Consider the following 26296-nt stretch of genomic DNA (forward strand, 5'->3'; position numbering starts at 1 on the left):
TCGGGCATAGATGTGTGTGATGTCCTTAGGTTAGTTAGGTTCAAGTAGTTCTAAGTTCTAGGGCACTGATGACCACAGATGTTAAGTCCCATAGTGCTCAGAACCATTTGAACCATTTGATGCGCAATTTCACTCCCGACGTCCATGGCGAGGTCCACCTTTGCAACCACAACACTTAGCAGCGCGATACAGATGGGCTCAACAACATGCCGAATGGTCCGCTCAAGATTGGCGTCACTTTCTCTTCACCGATGATTGTCGCATATGCCTTCAACCAGACAATCGTCGGAGACTTTGTAAGGAAACTGGTTCTCTACTTCTGATAAAAAAAAAACCTTTTAAATAATAAAACATGACCTATACAAGGACTCTGACTACCCCTGTTAGTCATGGACGAAAAAAAAATTGACGGAGTCTTTGTCAGAACATGCAGAATCTTATGTGGGGCCAATAAGACGTCAATTTTAATCTAAATGTGGTATGCCAATGTTAACATAATAAAAAAATAAATTAGGTTATACAGTACAATTATTATATAGATGCGATAAATCACTTTAACGAGGGCCAAATGAACAAGTAAAGTCAATATAATTCCAGTAAACCTGCAAAAGTAAAAAAAAAAGAAAATTATTATAGGGGCCTACAGAGACACGGCGCATATGCTAGATGCCCACGAAATACGTAATTTTGTTTGGAAGCTGACAGCCAATGAGAAAATTGGTGCAAAAATACCATTGCTTAGTTTTCAAGCAGCAATGACGTACAGCATCAGCTGGTAATATACGTTATTTTATGGTAGCTAATTTTTACTGCACAAAAAATGAAATATGTATTCCCTCCAAAAGAAGTTACACACGAACATTAAAATAAAATTATGATGTCTGAGCAGAAATTTGAAAGGAAATTATTAATTGAACTTTAATTATAATGACCAGGAAAATGTCTGAGAATAATTTTGAAAGGAAATTATTAATTGAACTTTAATTTGGCGGGTTTTCAACACTGTCAACAAGACGAAATAATGGAAAGAATATTTATTGGAACTAAACAAAATTGAACCTTCACATTGTGACAGTATTTTTGCAATAGATATTTTAACTACAATTGTTTTTAATTTTCAAATGAGAGAGAGCTTAATAACATTCTTTCAATGTAACTGTTGCTGCAGGCAATGCGATGACGTCAGCGGTGGTCCGCGCGGACTATGTGTCTAGTTAATCCCGGTTAGTGGTGTGAAGATAATGATGGATCCTCCTGTTTCATTAATATTCCAGTTACGGCGGTGGTCCACGTCTCCGTTGTAGTCGAATCATCTGGCAGCACTAGCACGATAATAATAGTTCCAGTGTGTGCGTTGTTGTTACGTACGCAACGTTTTATTTTTAAAAGTTTATTAACCACGTGGTGTGGGTAGGTCGGAATTATGCAATGTCTTTAGTATTTACGATATGTAGCCGGTTATTGGCAATACTTCGCACAGTTCTTTCAACGTGTTGCCACAGGAAAACAGTCAAATGTGTTTATCACTGTAACAGTCCGTTAAACATCAATTCAGTTTACGTCATCCTCTTTAAGACAGTTTGGATGATATAATAAATGTTTCTTGATCAAATCACAGCACTGTTCTTTTACTTAACATTTTGGTTTGTTCTAGTTTTACTCAGTTCTAACAGTTAGTGTCTCCACACGACAATGGTGTCTGGTTCACGGCTTATTGTCACAAGTTCACATAGTATGTAAAATCTCCACCGCTAACACTCGATATACTTTTCAGGTTTTACTGTTCACTTAATAGTACACGATCTCCTATTAACACAGCGGACGCACTGTAATTAATTGTTCCTCCGCGTATCGTCGTCTTTCACGCCTAACTTTGCAACGTTTCTCCACCCGCGAACCGGCCACGATACCACAACAATTCGCACGCTCTCTATCGATAGTCGTTCGCTCTCGCTTTGACACAGTACTTCTCCTAGCCTAACCAAAGATTTACAAAGCATATAAAACCAGAACATTCATATTCGTGCAATATAAAATATAAAACAGCAGCAAAATGAATGAAGAAACAATGTGACTTATTAACAAATAGAGAATAGTTAAAATAAATGATACATACGAATAGAACCCGGGAACCCGGGCGTGGGAAGCGAGAACGCAAACGCACGACCACGACATGCGGGCTATGGAGTGTAGCCATGTATGGAAGTGAAGTATGGACAATAAATAGTTTGGACAAGAAGACAATATAAGCTTTCGAAATCTGGTGCTACAGAAGAATGCTGAAGATTAGATGGGTAGATCACAGAAGGTATTGAATAGGATTGGGGAGAAGTTTGTGGCACAACTTGACTAGAAGAAGGGATCGGTTGGTAGGACATGTTCTGAGGCGTCAAGGAATCACCAATTTAGTACTGGAGGGCAGCGTGGAGGGTAAAAATCGTAGAGGGAGACCAAGAGATGAATACACTAAGCAGATTCAGAAGGATGTAGGTTGCAGTAGGTACTGGGAGATGAAGATGCTTGCACAGGATAGAGTGGCATGGAGAGCTGCATCAAACCAGTCTTAGGACTGAAGACCTCAACAACAACAACAACAACGACTACGACAAGGTAATGCACAAAAGAAAAAAAAATGTTATCGACTTTCGGGGAAAGCAATGCCTTTACATCGTGTTTGGAGACACCCCGGTTAGGCTGAACGCCTTAGAGACACTTTCCAGCGAGTGTAGCAAGGTGGAAGTTCCCTGATGTTTTATGTTGGCGTTATGTGGGCCCGACGTACGCCGCTGGTGGCCATTGAAGGCGCAGTAACGGCTGTACGATACCTGAATGCCATCCTCCGACGACAGTGCTACCATATCGCCAGCATGTTGGGGAGGCATTCGTATTCATGGACGACAATCGGCGCGTATCGTGCACATCTTGTGAATGACTTCCTTCAGGATAACGACATCGCTCGACTAGAGTGGCCAGCTTGTTCTCCAGACATGAACCCTATCGAACATACCTGGGATAGATTGAAAAGGGCTGTTTACCTTCAACGTTTCCACATGTTACGAAATGGGAACGGGCAGCCCTTCTTAATGCTCATGAAAACCACACAATGCATGTTGCACAACCAGATAGCGAGACCATCAGCGGTGGTGGTCCAAATTGCTGTACACGACGGGACTTCTAATACCCAGTACTTCGCCCTCTTGCACTGATGCATGCCTGTATTCGTCGTAGCATTCTATACACGAGTCCTTCAAGGCATTGTTGGTCCAGATTGGCCCACTCCTCAACGGTGATTCGGCATAGATCCCTCAGAGTGGTTGGTGGGTCACGTTGGCAGAATAGGATCAACAAATGATAAAGACATAATGTTGATTTTATTTTTAACCACCGCTTGCACAGTTCGTTTAATATGAGCACCAACGAGATGCTGCATCGGTAAAACTATGTGATCGACTGACAGTTGCTCGCAGTAGTTCTGGTGGAATAAAAGCGACGTGGCGCAGAGTCAAGTCACATGGATTGAGATCAGGCGATTTTGGAGCCCATGCATCAGGAAAATCTAAGGATATAATACGTTCGTGGTAGTTCACATAAGCAGACCTTTCGCTGGCCGAGTGACATGAAGTGTTGCACCATCCTGCACGAAAATATGGTTTCTATAGTGTTGCCCTCTTCCAAGGCAGGAATCACGAGTCGTATAAGGATGTACCGATAAAATGCCGACGCCATGGTGAACCTGACAGATCCTCAAAGAAGAACGGATCGAGAATATAGATGCTTGTGAATCTACAATCTGGATCATTGTGCAGAATATGCGGTCTAACCGTAACCCAAATTCGGCAGTTCTGTGTGTTCACTGCAGCCTGTAGTGCATTTACATCCACATTTTCATGGATACTCAGCAAATCGCACTTAAGCGTCTGACAGAGGGTTCATCGAAACACCTTCACAATGATTCTCTATTATTTCACAGCGCGCGGAGAAGACAAACAACTATACCTTTCCCTGCGAGTTCGCTTATTTTAGAACGACGATCGCTTCTCCGTATGTAGCTCGGCATCAATAAAATATTTTTGCATTCGGAGGAGAAACTTGGTGATTGAAATTTCGAGATAAGATTCTGCCGCAACGAAAAGCGTCTTTGCTTTAATGATGTGCACCCCAAATCTTGTATCATGTCAGTGACATTCTCTCTCTCCTATCTGGCAAGGAACCCACACCGCGTAGTAGTATTCTAAAGGAGGATGGACAGGCGTAGTGTATACAGTCTCCTTAGTAGATCTGTTACTTTTCACAGTGTTCTGTCAATCAAACGCTGCCGTCGGTTTGCCTTGCCTACAACATTTTCCATGTGTTCTTCCCTATTTAATTTGTTCGTAATTCAAATTGCTCGGTGTTTAGTTAAATTAACAGATTTTAGATTTTACTGATTTATTCCGGAACCGGAGTTTAACGGATTCCTTTTAGCACTCATGTGGATAACCTCACACTTTTTATTATTTAGGGTCAATTGCCAGTGGTTGTACCACACAGATACATTTTCTAAATCGTTTTACAGCTTGTTTTGATTATCGGAGCCGGCCGCGGTGGTCTAGCGGTTCTAGGCGCGCAATCCGGAACCGCGCGACTGCTACGGTCGCAGGTTCAAAAATGGCTCTGAGCACTATGGGACTCAACTGCTGTGGTCATTAGTCCCCTAGAACTTAGAACTAATTAAACCTAACTAACCTAAGGACATCACACACATCCATGCCCGAGGCAGGATTCGAACCTGCAACCGCAGCAGTCTCGCGGTGGTCGCAGGTTCGAATCCTGCCTCGGGCAAGGACGTTAGTTAGATTTAAGTAGTTCTAAGTTCTAGGGGACTGATGACCGTAGCTGTTAAGTCCCATTTGAAGCCATTTGATTATCGGATGACATTACTAGCCGATAAACGACAGCATCATCTGCAACCAATCTGAGGCGACTGGTCAGATTGAGCCGTGCGTAGCTCGTGTTCCCACCATCATGTATTTTGCCCACTGTTTCTAACGTACTTCCACCTCACTACGTTAATTTAAATTATTACTATCACTGAGTTGCTACTTTGCCTGAGCGTGAGCGGCGTTAACAGCGCTTATCGATGTATTCCCTACCGTAGTATTTTTGATGGACTGCTATTACTTCACGGTCGTTGGCTGTCGTAAGCAGTTCATTTCGGGTTGAGAGTTCGGGTCTGCCAATCAGTTGGAAAGTGCAGTCCGGACCTGCCAGTTGGAGAATTGCAATGCGGCACTAGTGCAGTCGGGTTGGAGCAGCTGTGAGGTCTGCGTCGACATGGGTCGCCCGACCATTGCCGCCATGGATCACTTGAGCCGGGCCGCAGTCTTGGTGGATCGTCGGTCGGTCGTCCAACCAGACGACGCGTTTTGGCTCAACGATCGTCATGAGTCGTCTGGTGCGTGTGTGTGTGTGTGTGTGTGTGTGTGTGTGTGTGTGTGTGTGCGCGCGAGCTCGAATCGACTACCGATTTGTCTTTGTGTGTGCTTAGTTACCGTTTGGTATCGTTCAGGTCTTCGTGCAAGTGTTTGTCAAGTTGTGTGTGTAGTTCGCGTTGTTTCCTTTGACAAGTTATTTTAAATGTTGTCATCGGGCACGTGCAACTGGTTATCTGAGCGCTTCTAGGCCCCTACAGTTACCATCTTGTGTGAGTTGAGTCGGTCCTTTCCTGGTGCAGGAATGTCGTTTAGCCAGTGGACGTGTTTCCTCTGCATGGTTGGGACCGATCCAGTGTTTCCGCCGTCGGGTGTCTGGAAGTGAGTGGGAACGCACGAGCAGTGCAGTCGCGACGGAGCAGCGGTCGCCGACGGACCGGCAGGCAGTCGGTCGGTCTATTGGTGCGGACCAGGGAGGATCTCTGCAGTCGGTTTGGCCCGACGGCAGTCCCTGCGCAGTGTCGGAGCGTGTGTGGAGCTGTTCGATCGCTACGAGCGTCGTGGTTCACCGACCCAGGACGTCAAAGTTGAGTAGTGGTTTCAAGTACCCAAGCCATGTCCATTCATGTTGTGATGGTTCGTTTCGGTGGTTCGCTAGTGGGGAAATTTTCCTGTGGGAAACACCGTGCGTTTCTATTGCTGAAATTTAGTCGCCATATAGTGCAATTAACTGTATTGGTTGACAACAAATTCAAGTGTACCAGCGGAATTTTCTGCCTTGTGGCCGTTAGTGTTCCGGTTACCTGCCCTGGCCACTAACGTAATTTCAGACACCGTCCTTTCCCCACCTGTTGTATCTGTCCAACATTCTGTGTAATTTTGACAGCTAATTCATACTCCATTATGGATTATCACGTTTGTAACCTTTTCTGTTTGAGTTCTCATGTACTGATTGACGGGAAGCAAGTCGTTGTGTTGGTCGGTCCGTGGCTGTCACTGGATGGGATCCGACGGATCAAGTGTAGTTGGGCCCACCACCTGTCTCCCCTGAGTGAACGAGTGCAGACCGACCTCCCTGGAGGCTTCTGAGTGCCACTGGTATTTACTTAGCTGTTTTCAGCTATGTAAAATTTAAAGGTTACGGTTATTTTTTCTTTTTTCTTTAAAAAATTTGCAAAATTAATTCTTGCCTTTTGCCTTTAAAAGGTTATGGATATATTTTAAAATTTTGAAACTAAATTGTGGCCATCAGCCATTAGTATTGCACCTTGCATATGTTTGTTCTATCTACCTTGCTTTGATGTTTTTTAATTGCTATCTTAATTGGATTTTATCCTCTGATTTGTTAAGATACCTTGTTTGGACGCCACCAGCCGTGAAAGAGTTGCATTAGGTAAAGGTCCGGCTATGTACCGCTTTGGTTGTAAATTTGCTGTTAGATTACAAAAAAATTACAATTACAAGGTGAAACTGATCTCAACCTATTTGGCCCTTTCCACAGTCCTAATTACCTGTTCTGCCCAGCGGGTTTAGCGGGCGTATTACAGGTTTTCTCCTAAGTGGTTTATATAGATAAGGAGCAGCTTAAGGCCTATGACACTACTTCGTGGAACACCAGAATTCACTTTTGTTTTACTCAATTGTTGTGAACTGTGAGCTCTCTGACAGCAAGTCACGAATCCAGTCACATAACTGAGATGACATTCCATAAGGCGCTTGTATGGTACAGTGTCAAAGGCATCTGGAAATCTAGAAATACGGAATCAATCTGAAATACCTTGTCGACTGCACTTCCTATTTCGTGAGTAGAAGGATTTCTAAATGCGTGTTGCTTCAATAGACTGTCCTCTTAGAGGTATTTCATAACGCTCCAAAATCCTGTAATATAGAGACGTTAATGATATGGGCCTGTAATTTACTTCCTTTCTGGAATATTGGTGTGACCTGTGTAAGTAGGCTGTTTAGGTTTTTATGTTGGTAACGCCACGTAGCGATCTGTATGAAAATCACTGGCTGTGCTGTGTGCAGTCTGTGACTGGTTTGCATTGTTGTTGGTTATTGTAGTGTTGGGCAGCTGGATGTTAACAGCACGTAGCGTGGCGCAGTTGGAGGTGAGCCGCCAGCAATGGTGGATGTGGGGAGTGGGATGGCGGAGTTTTGAGAGCGGATGATTGGGACAGAGACAGTAAATTTGTAAGACTGAATGCTATGAACGGCTATATATATATATATATATATATATATATATATATATATATATATATATATATATATATATATATATATATATAATGACTTTTGATCACTATTAAGGTAAATACATTGCTTGTTCTCTATCAAAATCTTTCATTTGCCAAGTATGGCTATCAGTAGTTAGTGCCTTCAGTAGTTTGAATCTTTTATTTAGCTGGCACTATTGGCGCTCGCTGTATTGCAGTAGTTCGAGTAACGAAGATTTTTGTGAGGTAAGAATTCATGAAAGGTATAGGTTATTGTTAGTCAGGGCCATTCTTTTGTAGGGATTATTGAAAGTCAGATTACGTTGCGCTAAAAATATTGTGTGTCACTTCAGTGAATGTCTGAGTACGTTCAGTTTTGCTCAGCTGTTTGAAAAGCAAATAATGTAAGAGGTTTATCAGCACAGTAACTCATTAATTTTGCTAAGGGGACGTTTCACCTGTACTACTTTACAGTATTTGGTTACGGATCTTTCTTCGAGCGAGTGGTTGTGTATGATTGTTAAATGCGGAGCTGAAACTTCTTGGCAGATTAAAACTGTGTGCCCGACCGAGACTCGAACTTGGGACCTTTGCCTTTCGCGGGCAAGTGCTCTACCATCTGATCAACCGAAGCACGACTCACGCTAGATACTCACAGCTTTACTTCTGTCAGTATCTCGTCTCCTACCTCTTAAACTTTACAGAAGCTCTTCTCCGAACCTTGCAGAACTAGCACTCCTGGAAGAAAGGATACTGTGGAGACATGGCTTAGCCAGAGCCTGGTGAATGTTTCCAGAACGAGATTTTCACTCTGCTTAGGAGTGTGCGCTGATATGAAACTTGCTGACAAATTAAAAGTGAGTGCCCGATCAAGACTCGAACTCGGGACCTTTGCCTTTCGCGGGCAAGTGCTCTACGGTCTGAGCTCCCGAAGCATAACTCACGCCCGGTAACTGTGAGTACGGGGCGTGAGTCGTGCTTCGGTAGCTCAGATGGTAGGGCACTTGCCCGCGAAAGGCAAAGGTCCCGAGTTCGAGTCTCGGTCGGGCACACAGTTTTAATCTGCCAGGAAGTTTCATATCGGCGCACACTCCGCTGCTGACTGAAAATCTCATTCAAGTATGGAGCTATTGCATTAGCATACTCTGAAGGAACCCAAAGGACTTGCTTTTATTAAATGATTTAAATTGCTTCACGCCTCCGAGGATACCCACTTCTAAATTACTCATGTTGGAAGCTGTTCTTGATTCGACTTCTGGAATATTTACTTCATTTTCTTTGGTGAAGGAATATCGTTAGGCTGTGTTTAGCAACTCAGCGTTGGACCCACTATCGTCGATAGTATATGCAGTGTTATCGCACAGAGAAGTCATTCATTGTGACTTGCCACTAGCGTACATTACATACGACCAGAATATCTTTGGATTTTCTGCCAGATTTCGAGACAAAGTTTCATTGTGGAAACTATTGTAAGCATCATTCATTGAATTCTTTGCCAAATTTTATCAACTTCTATTTTACCAGAAACCGAAGAGCAAATTCAGAATATTGCTGTGGATCATGAGGTCTCTGTGGCTGCACCGTCTGTATCCTGTAGGTCTATCAATGTGATCTGACAAGTGACGGGCAATTCTCGTGACACTGCACAATCAGTAGCGCTGCCAGCAGCATGTGCTGCATGGTCTGTTACAACGACAGCAATCTCGTCAGTAACTTCCACTGCAAGAGGACGCCTTCCTCCTACAGGTGCCACACCAAGCTAAAGCGTGTTACTCGAATTTCATTACAGTCTTCTTTTAACATCAGGCAACGGCCTTGCCACAGTGGATAAACCGGTTGCCGTGAGATCACCGAGGTTAAGCGCTGTCGGGCGTGGCCGGCACTTGGATGGGTGACCATCCAGCCGGCATGCGCTGTTGCCATTTTTCGGGGTGCACTCAGCCTCGAGAGGCCAATTGAGGAGCTACTCGACCGAACAGAAGCGGCTCAGGTCACAGAAATCCATCATAACGACCGGGAGAGCGGTGTGCTGACCACACCTCCCTCCTATCCGCATCCCTCCACTGAGAATGACACGGCGGTCGGATGGTCCCGATGGGCCACTTGTGGCCTGAAGACGGAGTGCTTCTTATAGCATCGGGTCTCGCCTGAGACTGTTCTGTAGACAATCGACTATATTCTCTCAAAGCAACACTGTATATGATGCAGTATCACACGCAGTCGAGATGAGAGGCATCTTATCCGCATGGCTGTAACGGATCGTGCAGCCACGTCTCGATCACTAACAGCTCTCATTCTCTCTTCTCGATAGCAGCACTGTTCACTCACACCGGATGACCGAAACCATAACTACTTTTTTCCACCGCAAATCGGTTCCGCATTAACGTAAGAGCTTATCTATCACGTTCCACTGCCATACAATACACTAGTGGGCATTAAAATTGCTACAACACGAAGATGACTTGCTACAGATGCGATATTTAACCGACAGGAAGCAGATGCTGTGATATGCAAATGATTAGCTTTTCAGAATATTCACACATGGTTGGCGCCGGTGGCGACAACTACAAACGTGCTGACATGAAGCAAGTGTCCAACCGATTTCTCATACACAAACAGCAGTTGAGCGGCGTTGCCTGGTGAAACGTTGTTGTGATGCGTCGTGTAAGGAGGGAAAATGCGTACCATCGCGTTCAAAGGTCGGATAGTAGCCCATCGCGATTTCGGTTTATCGTATCGCGACATTGCCTCGCCTTGGTCGATTCCAATGACTGTTAGCAGAATATGGAATCAGTGGGTTCAGGAGTGTAATACGGAACGCCCTGCTGGATCCCAACAGGCCGGCCGCAGTGGTCTCGCGGTTCTAGGCGCGCAGTCTGGAACCATGCGACTGCAACGGTCGCAGGTTCGAATCCTGCTTCGGGTATGGATGTGTGTGATGTCCTTAGGTTAGTTAGGTTTAAGTAGTTCTAAGTTCTAGGGGACTGATAACCACAGCAGTTGAGTCCCGTAGTGCTCAGATCCATTTGAAACATTTGATCACAACAGCCTCGTATCACACGTAGCAGAGATGAAAGGCACCTTCTCCGCATGGCTGTAACGGATCGTGTACCCACGTCTCGATCCCTGAGTCAACAAATGGGGGCGTTTGCAATACAACAACTATCTGCACGACCAGTTCGACGACGTTTGCAGCAGCATGGACTATCAGCTCGGAGACCATGGCCGCGGTTACCCTTGACGCTGCATCACAGACAGCAGCGCCTGTGGTAGTGTACTCAACGACGAACCTGGGTGCACGAACGGCAAAACGTCATTTTTTCGGATGAATCCAGGTTCTGTTTACAGCATTATCATGATCGCATCCGTGTTTGGCGACATCGCCGTGAACGCACATTGGAAGCGTGTATTCGTCATCGCCACACTGGCGTATCACCCGGGATGATGGTTTGGGATGCAAATGGTTACACGTCTCGGTCACCTCTTGTTGGCATTGACGGCACTTTGAACAGTGGACGTTCCATTTCAGATATGTTACGACCCGTGGCTCTACCCTTCATTCGATCCCAACGATACATTTCAGCAGGATAATTGACGATCGCATGTTGCAGCTCCTGTACGGGCCTTTCTGGATACAGAAAATGTTCGACTGCTGCCCTGGCCAGCACAATCTCCACATCTCTCAACAATTGAAAACGTCTAGTCAATGGTGGCCGAGCAACTGGCTCGTCACAATACGCCAGTCACTACTCTTGATGAACTGTGGTATCTTGTTGAAGCTGCATGGGCAGCTGTACATATGGTGTTGAAGCTGCATGGGCAGATGTACCTGTACACCCCATCCAAGCTCTGTTCGACTCAATGCCCAGGCGTATCAAGGCCGTTATTACGGGCATAGGTGGTTGTTCTGGGTACTGATTTCTCAGGATCTATGCACCCAAATTGCGTGAATATGTAATCACATGTCAGATCTTGTATAATATATTTGTCCAATGAATACCCGTTTATCATCTGTATTTCTTCTTGGTGTAGCAATTTTAATTGCCAGTAGTGTAATTACAGCCCACGCTTGATTTCCGTGAGTAGCCGCACATTAATTGTAACCATCCGGAATCGTCATAACACCGATGCCACTATCAGACACACTGCATCGACGGTAACGTCGACGTATTTCTTAAATACTTATTTCTACGCTGAACCGCCTCGACTAGCGAGGCAAGAGCTGCTGCGCCGATAGGGCAGCATGTAGAAAGTGCTGGGGATGGGACAGCGGTGTGAGGCGGAGGGTACTGCTGGAAAATGAAACTGTGGCTGCTCCCTCGCGTTAGCTGGTTGCTCGGGCCTCGTATGATTTATCCACGTCGGCTCTTCGGAGCCCAACTGCCGAAACCGCGGCGACCGTAAATTCGCCACTGCGCTCGCAGGAGATTTACGAACTCTCTTCTCCTTTTACTCTTTTTTTCGCCCTCTCCCTTTTCCCAGAGCCGCTGCGGCTGCTGCGGTGGAACGCGAATTTATTTACTTTATTGGTCGGTGCTTCAATAGCGCCGCCATTAGGGTTATGAGGTGTGCCCGGCGGCACATTCGACAGGCAGGCGGGGTTGCCATGAATGCACCCCGGTCTGGGACTGCGCTGATATTCGGGCCAAGGCTCTCCGAAGTTCAGACGCTCCAGAGCCTAACCTACTTGCAGAAAAGAAAGAAAAGAACTATAATACGAAAATGAGACGCTGTGACTTGAACGCGGCTTAGTCTGCCTCTGTATAATGTGAAATGTCTGTGGGTTCTCATCTGGGCATACCAGCCGAACATGCGCCTAAATTAATGTTTCCCATCATTTCAGAGTCGATTACTTGCGAACTATTTCGGTTAAGTCTGCCTTTTGCGGATATAGCATTACTGAGGTGAGTATTCTGCTTGATCACATATTGAAATGTCCTCTCGTCAATTCGCGAGTAATTTTATGCCACTTTACGTGCTCTTCTTGTAGCTCACGTAACAGATTTTGTTGGATGCTTTCCTTGCTGTGAAACACACAGCTTCACCCAAGTACGTTTCCATGTTCTTTCCTTCTGTTCCTCTTCCAAATGACAGTGCAGCTGGGGTATATGCAACTGCAGACGGCAGTAGTAAGTCATCGTCGGCCATTCTGAAGGAAGTATGACGTTAAAGATCTTTGTCAAACAAACCTTGATAAGAGTGTAATACTCTTATTTTCACCACGTCAGATATCTTTTTCAAAGAAAATGTGGTGAATATTTATTTGATCACGTCTGTTTGTCAAAGAAATTCTGATAGTGTTATATGGTCTAAACAATAGATTCAAACAAAGGTTATGTCAAGTCTTTGGGACAAAAGTCTTTTTTTCATATGTATTCTGACTACACAGATATCGATATCCAATTGCCTGTTTCGAATGAAAACATAGTAATGTGTGCTGTCAGAGATGAAAGATTCATTGACGGTTCCCTGCGGCATTAAATGTCCCTTAATATTCGTCAGCTCTGTGACGACGAGATTTCACGGAACTAGCAGTGTCTACTAAGCAAGTGTGCTTCGTACTACCTACCCCAATAAAGACCGTAACAATGAGTGCCTCTAAACAGAGAAAGATATTTTTTAAGCGAATCAGTAACTTCAATTTTGGTAGGCTTACCGTCTTTCACACAGAGCAGATGACTGGACGATTAGGTTTTCCAACGCATTAAAGAGCAATCAGTCACAGTTTACTCGCTCTGGTATTCAGCCTGCTCTAGCCAGCAAGGATTCTCAGTAGCCTTGACATTTCACATGTTCAGCTTTCCACGAATTGTAAAGGAAGCTTCTTTGGAAAAGAGAATCCCTTCAGAAAGAACATATTGTGCCGATGTCGGATCAGAACGACCCAATGTCATCTATCTTCTGCCGTCTGAAACCTGGTTGGTAGGTACTTAGATAGCGCACAGGATAAGGTGACTTCTGTGCATGAGGCCATAAACAGTTGCTGAGTTGCACAATCAAACACACAACTTTATTTTTCTAAGAACTACTTATTTACATATTGCTTTAAAAGATCACAATTAGACAATACGGCTGAAGGTCATTTAAAGAAAACGTGAGATGCTTTCTGGGCTGAAGGCCCAAAACCACGCCAAAAACAAGAATGGCTGAAGGCCTGGCTTAGAAATCGAAAGCAATTAAAAATAGAAGGTAAAAAATTTAAAAAAAACATGTAATTGAAAACAACTAGCGGTTGAAGGCCTACACTACACGTCTGAAAGACAACTACAATTAAAACATGTTAATAAACATTTTTTTGTAACCGAGAAATTTCTTTTTAAACGTACAACACAACGGCCGAATGCCTAACTAAAGAAATATTAACTTATTGCATGGCTGAAGGCCACAAACAAATTTGAAACAATGGCCGAACTCCTGAACAACAAGTCAGACAAACAATTTAAAATAAACCCCTTCCTTCTTATAAAAAATTTTCCTTTAAAGAATACACACAGCTCAAGGCCTTATTAAAAGGGGTTCACGTAAATCCTTCGCTGAAGGCCACACGTAACACATCGAACAACGAACTGCTTAGGGCCTGGATTACAAACAAATTCAGATAGAACAATTTTTAAGGAAAAAAATGGTTTTTTAAAATAAAATCAATATTCAAAATTTTAATTTAACACGGCTGAAGGCAAAGAACTGAATACATGGCTGAAAGCCTTGCACAATACTTCAAACTAAAATGAAAATCACAATATAAAACAAACAGAACAAGTGGTGCTCAGAAGTGTTTCTAGGGTCGGCCTGGGGAGGCAGCTCAAACGTAAGGAGAGGTGAGACAGGCAGCGAAGATCTGAAGTTAAATAATCGGATGGCAACCCAAACTAGGGACGGCCCAACGAATGACCAACAATTTAACCAATTCCCTTCCGTCCGACCAATGGCGCAACGACTGAAAATATCGGCCGAGGAAGAGGATACGAACAGCACAACGTCTCCAGAAATTGGCATCTAAAAACAACCAAGGGAACGATAACCACTCTAAGCAAAATATAACGAAAGAACTTAAAAGACTGTCGAACTACACGCCATGCCGGACAGCATCAACACGACGAGGAAAGACACTCTGCCACAAAACTGCGCTAACGACCAGAGCAGGTAACTGGGGCGTTAACGGCCACAGGGCAGAAAACAACGCTGGTGCACTTCACTGGCAAGTATCAGTTAATTTAATAATTAATCACAAGATTTCGCTGGCTCCAACACATCATACGTTGCTGCTAGCCCGAACAGCCCATGGAACAACAAACTGCAAAAGAACAGAGACCACCACACACACACCACCACCACCATTTGGAAATACTAGCGGTCACACCAAAGATAGTACGACAGAACTAGTATCGATACGCGCTGCTGCTGCCTCTCAAGAAGGCAAGCCAGAAACTTCGTTACGCCAGTAAATAAGGAAGATACAAGACGCAACTCAATGTGACAAAATGCCAAAGAACAAACGCGAACTGCACATTGTTCACAGTCTCTCTGGTTAGTTGGGTGATAAAGTAACACGTGATATGGGAGGAAGCTGTGTTAGGCACTCGCAACTTTCCTAGAGCTAACAGGTTGTTAAGTCCCATAGTGCTCAGAGCCGTCAGCCAACAGGCGCCAACAGATGTAACCACATTTGTTTTATTGGCTTCTTACGGTCTGAGTAGTATTCCCATGCCTTCCCAGTAATAACGGCACATACGTTGAACTGTTATTTTTCTGCCTCGTGATGACTGGGTGTTGTGTGCTGTCCTTAGGTTAGTTAGGTTTAAGTAGTTCTAAGCTCTAGGGGACTGATGACCATAGATGTTAAGTCCCAGAGTGCTCAGAGCCATTTGAACCATGTGGTTATTTTAGTAGGGCACGGTCTGTTGGAATACCTACGTTTGTATAACTCAGCTGTTCTTTCAGCGTACATTCTCCATTCTGCGCAAAGAAGTGAAGCCTGTAGTTTGTCTTGGTTCGCGAAAGACATTTCCTTTTTCAAACTAACTAGCATGAGATACACGTGAACGACAACGGCGTGAAAGCTACATACATTTTAGGCCGGGATCGAGGCAGTGCAACACACTGATCTCTTTTCATCCGTCATGACATAGTTCCTGACTCGGGCACGAAATCACAAAGTTCTGCATAAGATAACCATTAGTTTCATTTTCAAAGTGGATAAACCGTTATCTGTTTAAAATGGCTCTGAGCACCATGGGACTCAACTGCTGTAGTCATTAGTCCCCTATAACTTAGAACTACTTAAACCTAACTAACCTACGGACATCACACACATCCATGCCCGAGGCAGGATTCGAACCTGCGACCGTAGCAGTCGCACGGTTCCGGGCTGCACGCCTAGAACCGCGAGACCACCGCGGCCGGCAAACCGTTATCTGTAAATGGGCTTATTACTACGGAACTGCTAATCGGATTTTGGAGTGAAAAACCCGTTCAATTCGTCTCTTTTACAACTGCGATACTAGCGGCGGACATAACTACACATCCTTTCAAAAATCCAAATCCATACCGTAATCCATTTAATTTTAATACTCTGAAAAGAGTATAGCGAATCCATCTGGGTGAAAATAACCTGTTTCTGGAGAAGAAGTAGATACACTGATGGAAATGAAACGCAGCACTAAGGAGTTGAGCGACATATACGGAAGTTAGTACGCATGTTTCTACATCTGAAAGATGATGTCTATTCAAATTTCTCGCCAGTAGCATAAAACGGGCGCTAAGCAGTACCACTGCGAGGATCCAAATCAGATTTGCTTTTAATACACGCTGTAACGGTTGTGAGAATTAGTCACCTTTGAGATTGAACGTGTTGTGTTAGTCAAGAATGCCTTTAAGGCCACAAGATGCCATTATGAGCACGCTCTGAGTTTGAACGAGGTCTGTCATAGGAATACCTGAAGCTGGAGGTTCCTTCTGCGATACCGCAGGCAGACTTGACAGGAAGAAAGCCACTGAAAACGATTGCTGCCGCCGGTGGTCACCAGGATGTACGGTTGAAAAACATCGGGCACGGCCGGCCACGTGGTATACCTGAGGGAAGACCGTCGTGTTCAACGTATGGTTCCGACACTTTGTACTGCATCTGCAGCAGCAATTCGAACAGCAGTTGGCACCACAGTATTGCGATAGTACTCTGTACATTTGAGCCGATTGTTAAGTGCCACACAACTGCATGTTGGGTGACACTAAAGGAAGGGTAGGCCAATTGCCTGATGTTTGAAATGGCGGAAATTCAGAATAATGACAGGGTATTCAAAGTAGCCCAGCCGTGCTACATCTAAAAAGACTTACTGGTAGGTAGTGGACCTAGAGTAATTGCCCTACCTACAAAATCCAAGCTAGCGGACCTTGGAAAGAATCTACGACGTCACAGTTCAACATGTCGAGCCAACTAGTGGAAGTTAGAAGAAGGTCATAATCCAAAGTGACATGTAAGTTTGGCAATCCAAGATGCCGATGCGAGATGTGTACTGGATATGCTCTGACGTCACTTGCCACTTATCCACAATTTAAAACGGCGGTGGCGCACTTGGTTTAAGTTTAAACAATTTCTGTAAGCCCTCTGACATCACAGCTTCCTACCCTAAGTTTGCAACACAAGAGCTGTGTTGCTGAACTGGGCTTCAACTGACCTCATCTGTGAGCTGCAAGCTGTCTGCAGAGTGTGACGAAGAGGCCCTGGGACCATGTGTTGGCTGTCAGTTGCTGGCCACCTCTGTCGTGTCAGCCACGTACAGCTGCATGCATCTGACAGGCCACTGTGCTTTCACCAGCGTTTGCCAGTGACTGAATAAGTGTCCACCACTTAGAATCCTTGACTCAGCATTACGTGACACAGTGTAAAGGCACAACTGCAGCTCTAACTAGTGTCGAATAAGTCTGCTAGCCATCGCTGTAGGCCCCCTTGATACATTGCATCGGTATTTGCATGCAGTGGTTGATTGGCCAGAGTGTGCGAGATCACTATCTTTGTCATGTCTGGTTTTGCAGAAAGTTTGTAATGCTGTTCATAGATAAGACAAACATATTTTCCCCTGCAGGCAGAAACCTGAGGCGTCATGTCTGAGCCTGTCTGCTATTTTATGGTTTTCCCAGTTCTGTTTACAGCTGACATACTTTCCACAACATGAATATCCACCTAATTGGTGCCAACTTATTTTTCTGCTGCAGGGAGAAATCTGTTATTGACTCATCAAGAATATAGCACAAAAAGCACTTGCTGTTAGGCATGCTATTCCTGCAACACTATTTGGTGTGGCGCAGTTAGTGTATTTTTAGTAATCATGTGTTCATTTTATAGACAGAGTGAGGCGTAGCGCCGTACACCGATCCTGCCTTGGAGGCGGTAAAGTGAGAGATGTGTCTCAGAGCTGGATAGTGACAGATGGTGAGACTGGACGCGCATGTAGTATATGTATCAGCCAATAGAGGACAATATTGGATAGGGGGCCTGTGATTTTAGTTACAATTGTGCCCACTAGAGTGCACTAAAGTAATAGAATAGTTTTCATAAAGTGTTCTAGTATTTTCATTAAGTGTTATGTCTTTTTTGTGTAGGTAAAATGCTATAAATGTGTTTTAGCAGTATCAATGATGCGTGAGTGTGGTTGGAGGTTAATATGAAGATAATGGTTTAATGAGGTATGTAGTGGATTTAGTGTGGGGACATTTCGAAGGAGTAAGGATATGGACAAACGGGATTTTTGTAGAATAGATTTGTAAAGTAAGTTTATGGTAAAGGGAAAGTTAATTCAGGTATAAATAGCAATAGTAAATAACTTAATGCATAAGCAACACTTCAGCATATTAGATAATTACGTCGATAAAAAGTGCAGTAGTTAGGTTTACTATTTAGCGATTGGTTATTGATGAAGAGCGCGGACTAACGCGGGAGAATGTTGTTTTGCTATTGGTTGTTGAGTAAACTGACTAATGGTAAAGCAGTATTCTTCGCGCGCCTTTCTCTGCTGGAAAAGAAGATTTAGAGTATTTTAGAGAGAGTCGGAGCCTAGCCATGAAACAGTTCAGACGTATGTATTAGTAGTTCCGATGGAAATGAAAAGTTGCCGGATCTAGCAGTGTTTCATACATCAAAAGTGTTGGAAAGTGACGGCGTAATTATTCCGATGGGTGTGTAGAAATTTCGGAATTTTTAAGTGAATTTTGTGACGAGAAAGGACATATGTTCCGCGTGGCGTATTGAGCAGGTTGGTGGTTAAAAACTGTGACTGCATTTGGTACCGACAGACTTAATTTTTGGCGAGAATCCTCAATCAAAAACAGTCAGTATTTTTGTAGTTATTACGTTTTCGGGAAATGCAACACCAATTAACTAGCTAACGTGAGTGAAAGGGATTGTGAGTGACTGTGTTAAGGCTAGCACGTGCTTGGCAGTGATACTTGTTCACCTAAGTTTCAGAATAAATTAACTGAGGAGAAAATTTCCAAACTTTCATTTCGTGTGAAAACTTTCTCCCGAAACGTAGTGACTTCAATTGCAGCCTGGTTCACGTCGAAGTACAGTAGGTTTCACTCGGCTTTCCTACTGATGATCTGCTGAGACAATGTCCACAGGTAGGTGCAGGTTCGTCGTAAAGGGACGGAAAGAACAGCGCTGCCGCAAGAGTTGTAATAGTAGCTTCAAAACGATTATTGAAGCACATGTAAACCCTGGCGCTCAATGCGAGGGAGTGCTGCCCTTCGACAAGAAGATCATTGCGAGAATTTCGAGAGATCGAGTAGAGATACTATCAGCGAGAGGTCGGTATTGCGGCTTGAATAGTGGGACGCGGGAGGACGAGAGTGGCGAGAGGGGGTTAAGAGAATTGCTGTCGGCCCACATGGGGTTTGGAGACCAGTCCGTGGTCAGTCGGCTGCTGCTGCCTCGGTCGGCTACGATTTTCCTTCGCTGAGGCAGTCCGCGGAGCTGTGAAGTGGTAGCCTCGTGTTGTTGATACCACTGTGAACGTGGCTCCATGGGACCAATTCCGGCGGTTGAAAGTGGTGAGCCTTGCTGCACATCGGACAACTCTGGGTGTAACGAATATTTGTCAAGCGGCGAGTGAATGTGGTTGTGAATGTTTCTATGAATCGAGTTGGGGGCAGGAACTGTGTACACTGGTGAAAGTGTTACAAGCGTAACAGGCCCAAGCACACGTGTACATGTGGCTTCATGGTCAGCCGAATTACATGGACTAGTCTGATAATATTCATAAGTGTAAACACTCTCTTGCCATGTCGTTCTTGCGTAATTACATACACCGATCGTCATTAGTACAGACTGGCAGTAACTTGGTACATTCATGATTCATTCTTGTCAACGGAGTTTAAACCTTATGTCAACGCCCATTCGCCAAGCGTCCCTTTAAGCTATGTAAGCTTTGGGTGTGCCAACTATTTCTCTTTAGTAATGTTATAAACTTAGACTGTTTTAATGCACTATTCATCAGCTCCTGTAATTGGTCCCTTTTCCCCTCCACGATGCTGGGTAAGCATTTCAACTTTTTTTTTTTTTGTCAGTCCAAATGTTCTGAGCAAGTCAGTTGAAAGGAAGGAAACTGTCCAATGCAATAAACATATTTGTAATATTTCTGTGACAAAAGGAGATCCGGTCGGCGCCTTGGCCTTGGATTATTGTGGACTAAGTTAGGTACATAACTTTTGTGCTGAAGTTATTATGTTTAAAGGTTTGTTAAAGCACCTCGCTTAATTTGCTGGCCGCTTGATATTAAAATGCATTTAAGTATGTGCCCTAGCAGTATTTTCTTACATTCTGTGCGAGTGCACTAAATTCATCTAACCGCGTTTCTACCTCTGTAAATTATTACTAGGTAGTTATTGAATGTTGGTTTTACGATTTTAGCCAGTTGTAACTCTTCAGAAATGATTGTTTCTGAAATGAAGTGACTAACGGTCTCATTGGTGTTAACGTTCTTCACAGTATAAATTTAATCTTTTTCTTTCTTAACTTCAGTATATGTTAATCTCAAGTTTTGGGCACCAATTCTGGGGGTTGCAAGTAGTTCAAGATACTGATACCCTTAATAATTGCTAGATATGTAAAGGGAACATCTTTCTTAAAATACCATCATTCTGAATATTTGCTTGGGATATGTTACAGCTATTTAAGATACAAGGTTACAAACTTTTGCACTTTCTTTGAGGAGATCATTATCTTTACCATTTTTAAGAGATAATAGTTCTAAACATATCTGAGATTGTTCAAACTGACAGTTCTGAAGACGTTTCCAATTAACTTTTTAAGATTTCATTATCACAAACACATGCAGTTAGATAAGGTTGCTATCAAATTATGCTTCCAAATTATCAAATAAATTTTGTGTTAAGAATTTTCAACTGTGAGTGATTTGGCTGTTGTGTTACCCTTGTCTTTACTCTTGCGCGCAAACGGTATTCGCTGTGAGAACATATATGTATCTTCAAAAACACCATTACAGCTAAAAACTACTGGAGCTAATGCTGTCCGACACTGGAAATTTACTACCACATGAAAGAGTAAAACCAAACATTGTATTCACATTGATGATGTGGCGGTGAAAAATCAAGAATAAATACGAAAAAACTTTTGCTTCGGATGAAATAGAGGGGATAATTGCTTTTATATGAGATAGACGTATTCTAGGACCCCAAAAAATTGATGAAAGATAATAGAAACCTACACCAGTACAGATGGGTTAATAGGAATTTATAACACAATTATCAGGTACATGTAGGAATCAACATGACATTCAGTAACCCTACACCTTTACTGAGTTATTGGTGGAATGATTTAAAGATCAGCTTTTTGGTTATCGATTACAGTAGGCAACTGAATGAAGGCTGATACTTACCGAACTTTTAGGATGTTTTCAAAAGTGAATAACATGTATATACAGTAAAACAACAGGATAATTACGGCATTATACATCCCACTATGGATAAATTTGCGTAGATGTCCCACAGCAATCGAGCTGAGAGTGTTAAGAGGGAAAATATTTGTCTGCATGTTGAAGCGAAAATTCAGATACTCAACAAAAGTATCAAACACATTACTACTAGACTTGGAGCACTCAGAAAAAGTATTAGGAAAGTAGATACTCAGTGTGAGAATCCTCAGTGAACTGAACACAAAGAACATAAAAGAAGTGAACGAGAGTGTATATAAGTTGTATACTTTTCCAAAGTATGCTTAGCATATAACAATATGTAGACAAATTGTTGTTGAAGAGTGCAAGGCCATCTGCTGGGGTTACGGCATTTGGAAAGAGACTTATCTTTCAGAAAAATGTTTAGGCCAGTTACTGAATATACTGAACGACTCTCAAAGACAAGTGACTTTAAAAAACAAGATCCTATTAGCGATATTACACATCACAGTCTTCAACAGATAGATAGAGCTTGCAGAGTAAGCAGGGGAAAAGCATGTAAGTTGGATACTCTACCTATAAGTTTAATAACGCAACACAAATCGGTGGTAGATAATTAGAGAGAACGCCAGGTTTACAAATCCAATTATGTTAAAAACAGAAAAACTCGACAAGTATTCGTCAAAAGATAGACAAAATTATGATAAACTATTTTGTTTGTGTGAAGTATATAAGAAATCAATGGAATGCGAAATTAATACCCCCAACAATTCGCTATACAAAATTATGCCACAAGGACTGATAGCTGCATATTCGTAGGGGTTGAACACATCACCATGGAACATTACTGCTTCATAGCCGATCATAACTCTTTACCCAATAAATGAAGCTGCCGAAGTCCATATAAAGTGGTCTCTAACATGTTTCACACATTTTTAGAATATTGCATTATTGAAGACTGTAAGAATCTTTCTCACAATCACATGTCACAGAAGCTTGTTTGAGGTGGTTACGTCAATGTATTCCTTCAACCAGCAACCTTGCTTGAAGGAAATAACGCAGGTAAATCCATCCAGTTTGTAATCCAGGCCCAAAGCACTGGTGAAGGCTGCAGAGCTACTGAATGCAATTTATCTATCCAGCCCTAACCCCCCCCCCCCCCCCCCCCCCCATGGCGCGGTTGCAAAAGGCATGCTGAGAGCCCATGTACCACTTCAGTCTTGATTTCCTGTAGTTCATATCATCGTTTTTATGGAGCAATTCACCTGCAGCAATGGCAACAGCAATGGTAGCAAGCACCCTCGTTACAATCAGTGTGGGGGTGGAGGATAGCATGCTCCATGAAGACATGGTCACACCATTTACGGGACATTTTATAGGGGATGATCTTATATGAAAATGCAATTGGTTTCCCCTGTGCGTTTTTTTTTGTGTATATTTTGCACTTTACTTGTCAACTGTACTGTTGGTTCAGGAGTTACTGAATGACGATTTCAGGGCAACCCTTGTATATATGCTTGATTTAACCATAATGACACAGGATGCTGAAGGTGGTGATGACTGCATGAAACATGTCTCATGTAGTTTCACATTTTACTTACTGAGTGTTGTTTTAGGATCATTGTAGGATTATGAGTGCTCCCCACACAGTTCAGTTCGTCGACAGTATTAGTAGATCAGTGTCCTGTCATCTACCACTGCATAGAGATATTGACCTTTCTATCCCATGTCACTTGTGATCGTGATGGTATCTAATAGGAGGGTTATCCAGAAAGTAACTTCCGATCGGTAGCGAAATGGACACCACAGTGAAAAGTCGACGAATCTTTCTACAGATGTGTTGGATAGTGTCGCTAGTATGACCGTCGATCGTATCAACACGCTCTTTTCAGTTATGAGCGCCCTGTGAGCGAGTAAAGGTGCCTAGAACAACAATGTCTCCCGCCAAGTAGGAGGGCCAGCTGAGAGGCTTCGCCTTAATGAATGCAGCCCACCTGACACAGCCACTCACTTCCTTCTTCATGGCAATTCTCAGCAGCACTCTACAATGGCAGTGAAGACGCTCCTGCAGCCTTTTCGATGGTATGTGTTATATCACCCGCAACAGAGGCCTAATTGGCTCGTCCTGAGTATCATCTCTGTTCGCATGAAATTCTGGATACGAAGACAACACATGGGCGCAGGCTATGCGCTATAGGCCATCATATAGAATTATCGGAAGGTATAGGCAGCTACCTTCTATGACGATGGTGTTGGAAATTTCGTGTTACGCTCCGACAGATGTCTAAGTCGGAGCGGCGGCTATGTAGAGGAGTATCTGAAAAGTGTAGCTAACTCTTGCATATAAAATGTTTCGGATTTTCACTGTGGTTTCCGTTTAGCGACCGATCGGAACTTGCTTTCTGGACAAAACCTCGTATTTTCCTGAAGAGCAACTCGTTTTACTTGCGAAACGCGTAGATGTGGAGAACGTAATTCGACCCAATCAGTATATTATTGTAAATCAGACACAATTTTGATACTAACCCGTAAACACTATAGGATCACATTATACATCTATTCACTTATCCCTGGAACCGTCAATAACCAAGTTATTACTCCCGAAAGATTGGTAACATGACTAAGTGGGATATAAACATAACTTACGTGGTTTGACAACTGTCACATTCAATTTTGCCCTCAACGCGAAGATTATATAAATAGCGAACAAGCAGCTTTGATGCTACTGGCCGGGGAGCAGAAACTAATGGCAGACATCGAGATTTACGCACGCCCCCGTACCAAACATTTAAACACTCCAGCTCACTTCTACAATAACACTACACAAGCACGTGAAATACTTGCAATTGAAGGAACATTAATTTAAAGCAAGAGAGAGAGAGAGAGTAAATATAAAAAAAATGCTTATAACTAATGGCGCGTCGACAGAGCTGCACTGAAAGTTAATAGTCAACTTCTAGCGATCTTATTTATGTAGAAAAGTTAATAAAAGGAAAAGAAAGAAAACGATTTTATAATGTAACAAAAGATTTACTCTGAACTGATAAATTCTGTTAGTCATTAACTGGGGAGAGCGCACAGCAATGCATCTTATTCTGCGAGGTGGTATACTGCTCGGAGCGCTGAGAGCACGTGACATGGTAAGAAAAGTGTGTGAGCAGAGTGGAGACAACTGGGTAATCATTCTAGTGACGATAAGCGTTGCAAATGTGACAACCGCCGACTTAAGCGACTTTGAGAAAAGCCAGATCACTGTGGCCCAGTGCCAGAGCGCGAGCATCTTGGAAACAGTGAAGCTGGTCGGCTGTTTGCGTGCTAATGCCGTGGCACCTGTGGAAAGTGCCTGAAGAATGCTGAAACCACGAGTAGGCGACAAGATATTGGACGCCCACACCTCGTTACAGAACGTAGGGATTGGAGCGTTGATTATGACTACAGAGGGCACAGAATTATCGAGAATGGACAGTGGGTGAATGGAATCGTGTCGTCTGGTCGGATGAATCTCATTTATTCTTAAACAAGGTCGAAGGTAGTATCCAGATACGCCGTCATCCAGGCGAACAGCTGCTAGAAATACACTCCTGGAAATGGAAAAAAGAACACATTGACACCAGTGTGTCAGACCCACCATACTTGCTACGGACACTGCGAGAGGGCTGTACAAGCAATGATCACACGCACGGCACAGCGGACACACCAGGAACCGCGGTGTTGGCCGTCGATTGGCGCTAGCTGCGCAGCATTTGTGCACCGCCGCCGTCAGTGTCAGCCAGTTTGCCGTGGCATACGGAGCTCCATCGCAGTCTTTAACACTGGTAGCATGCCGCGACAGCGTGGACGTGAACCGTATGTGCAGTCGACGGATTTTGAGCGAGGGCGTATAGTGGGCACGCGGGAGGCCGGGTGGACGTACCGCCGAATTGCTCAACACGTGGGGCGTGAGGTCTCCACAGTACATTGATGTTGTCGCCAGTGGTCGGCGGAAGGTGCACGTGCCCGTCGACCTGGGACCGGACCGCAGCGACGCACGGATGCACGCCAAGACCGTAGGATCCTACGCAGTGCCGTAGGGGACCGCAACGCCACTTCCCAGCAAATTAGGGACACTGTTGCTCCTGGGGTATCGGCGAGGACCATTCGCAACCGTCTCCATGAAGCTGGGCTACGGTCCCGCACACCGTTAGGCCGTCTTCCGCTCACGCCCCAACATCGTGCAGCCCGCCTCCAGTGGTGTCGCGACAGGCGTGAATGGAGGGACGAATGGAGACGTGTCGTCTTCAGCGATGAGAGTCGCTTCTGCCTTGGTGCCAATGATGGTCGTATGCGTGTTTGGCGCCGTGCAGGTGAGCGCCACAATCAAGACTGCATACGACCGAGGCACACAGGGCCAACACCCGGCATCATGGTGTGGGGAGCGATCTCCTACACTGGCCGTACACCTCTGGTGATCGTCGAGGGGACACTGAATAGTGCACGGTACATCCAAACCGTCATCGAACCCATCGTTCTACCATTCCTAGACCGGCAAGGGAACTTGCTGTTCCAACAGGACAAGGCACGTCCGCATGTATCCCGTGCCACCCAACGTGCTCTAGAAGGTGTAAGTCAACTACCCTGGCCAGCAAGATCTCCGGATCTGTCCCCCATTGAGCATGTTTGGGACTGGATGAAGCGTCGTCTCACGCGGTCTGCACGTCCAGCACGAACGCCGGTCCAACTGAGGCGCCAGGTGGAAATGGCATGGCAAGCCGTTCCACAG

This window comes from Schistocerca gregaria, chromosome 8, assembly GCF_023897955.1.
Source record: "Schistocerca gregaria isolate iqSchGreg1 chromosome 8, iqSchGreg1.2, whole genome shotgun sequence".
NCBI lineage: Eukaryota > Metazoa > Arthropoda > Insecta > Orthoptera > Acrididae > Schistocerca > Schistocerca gregaria.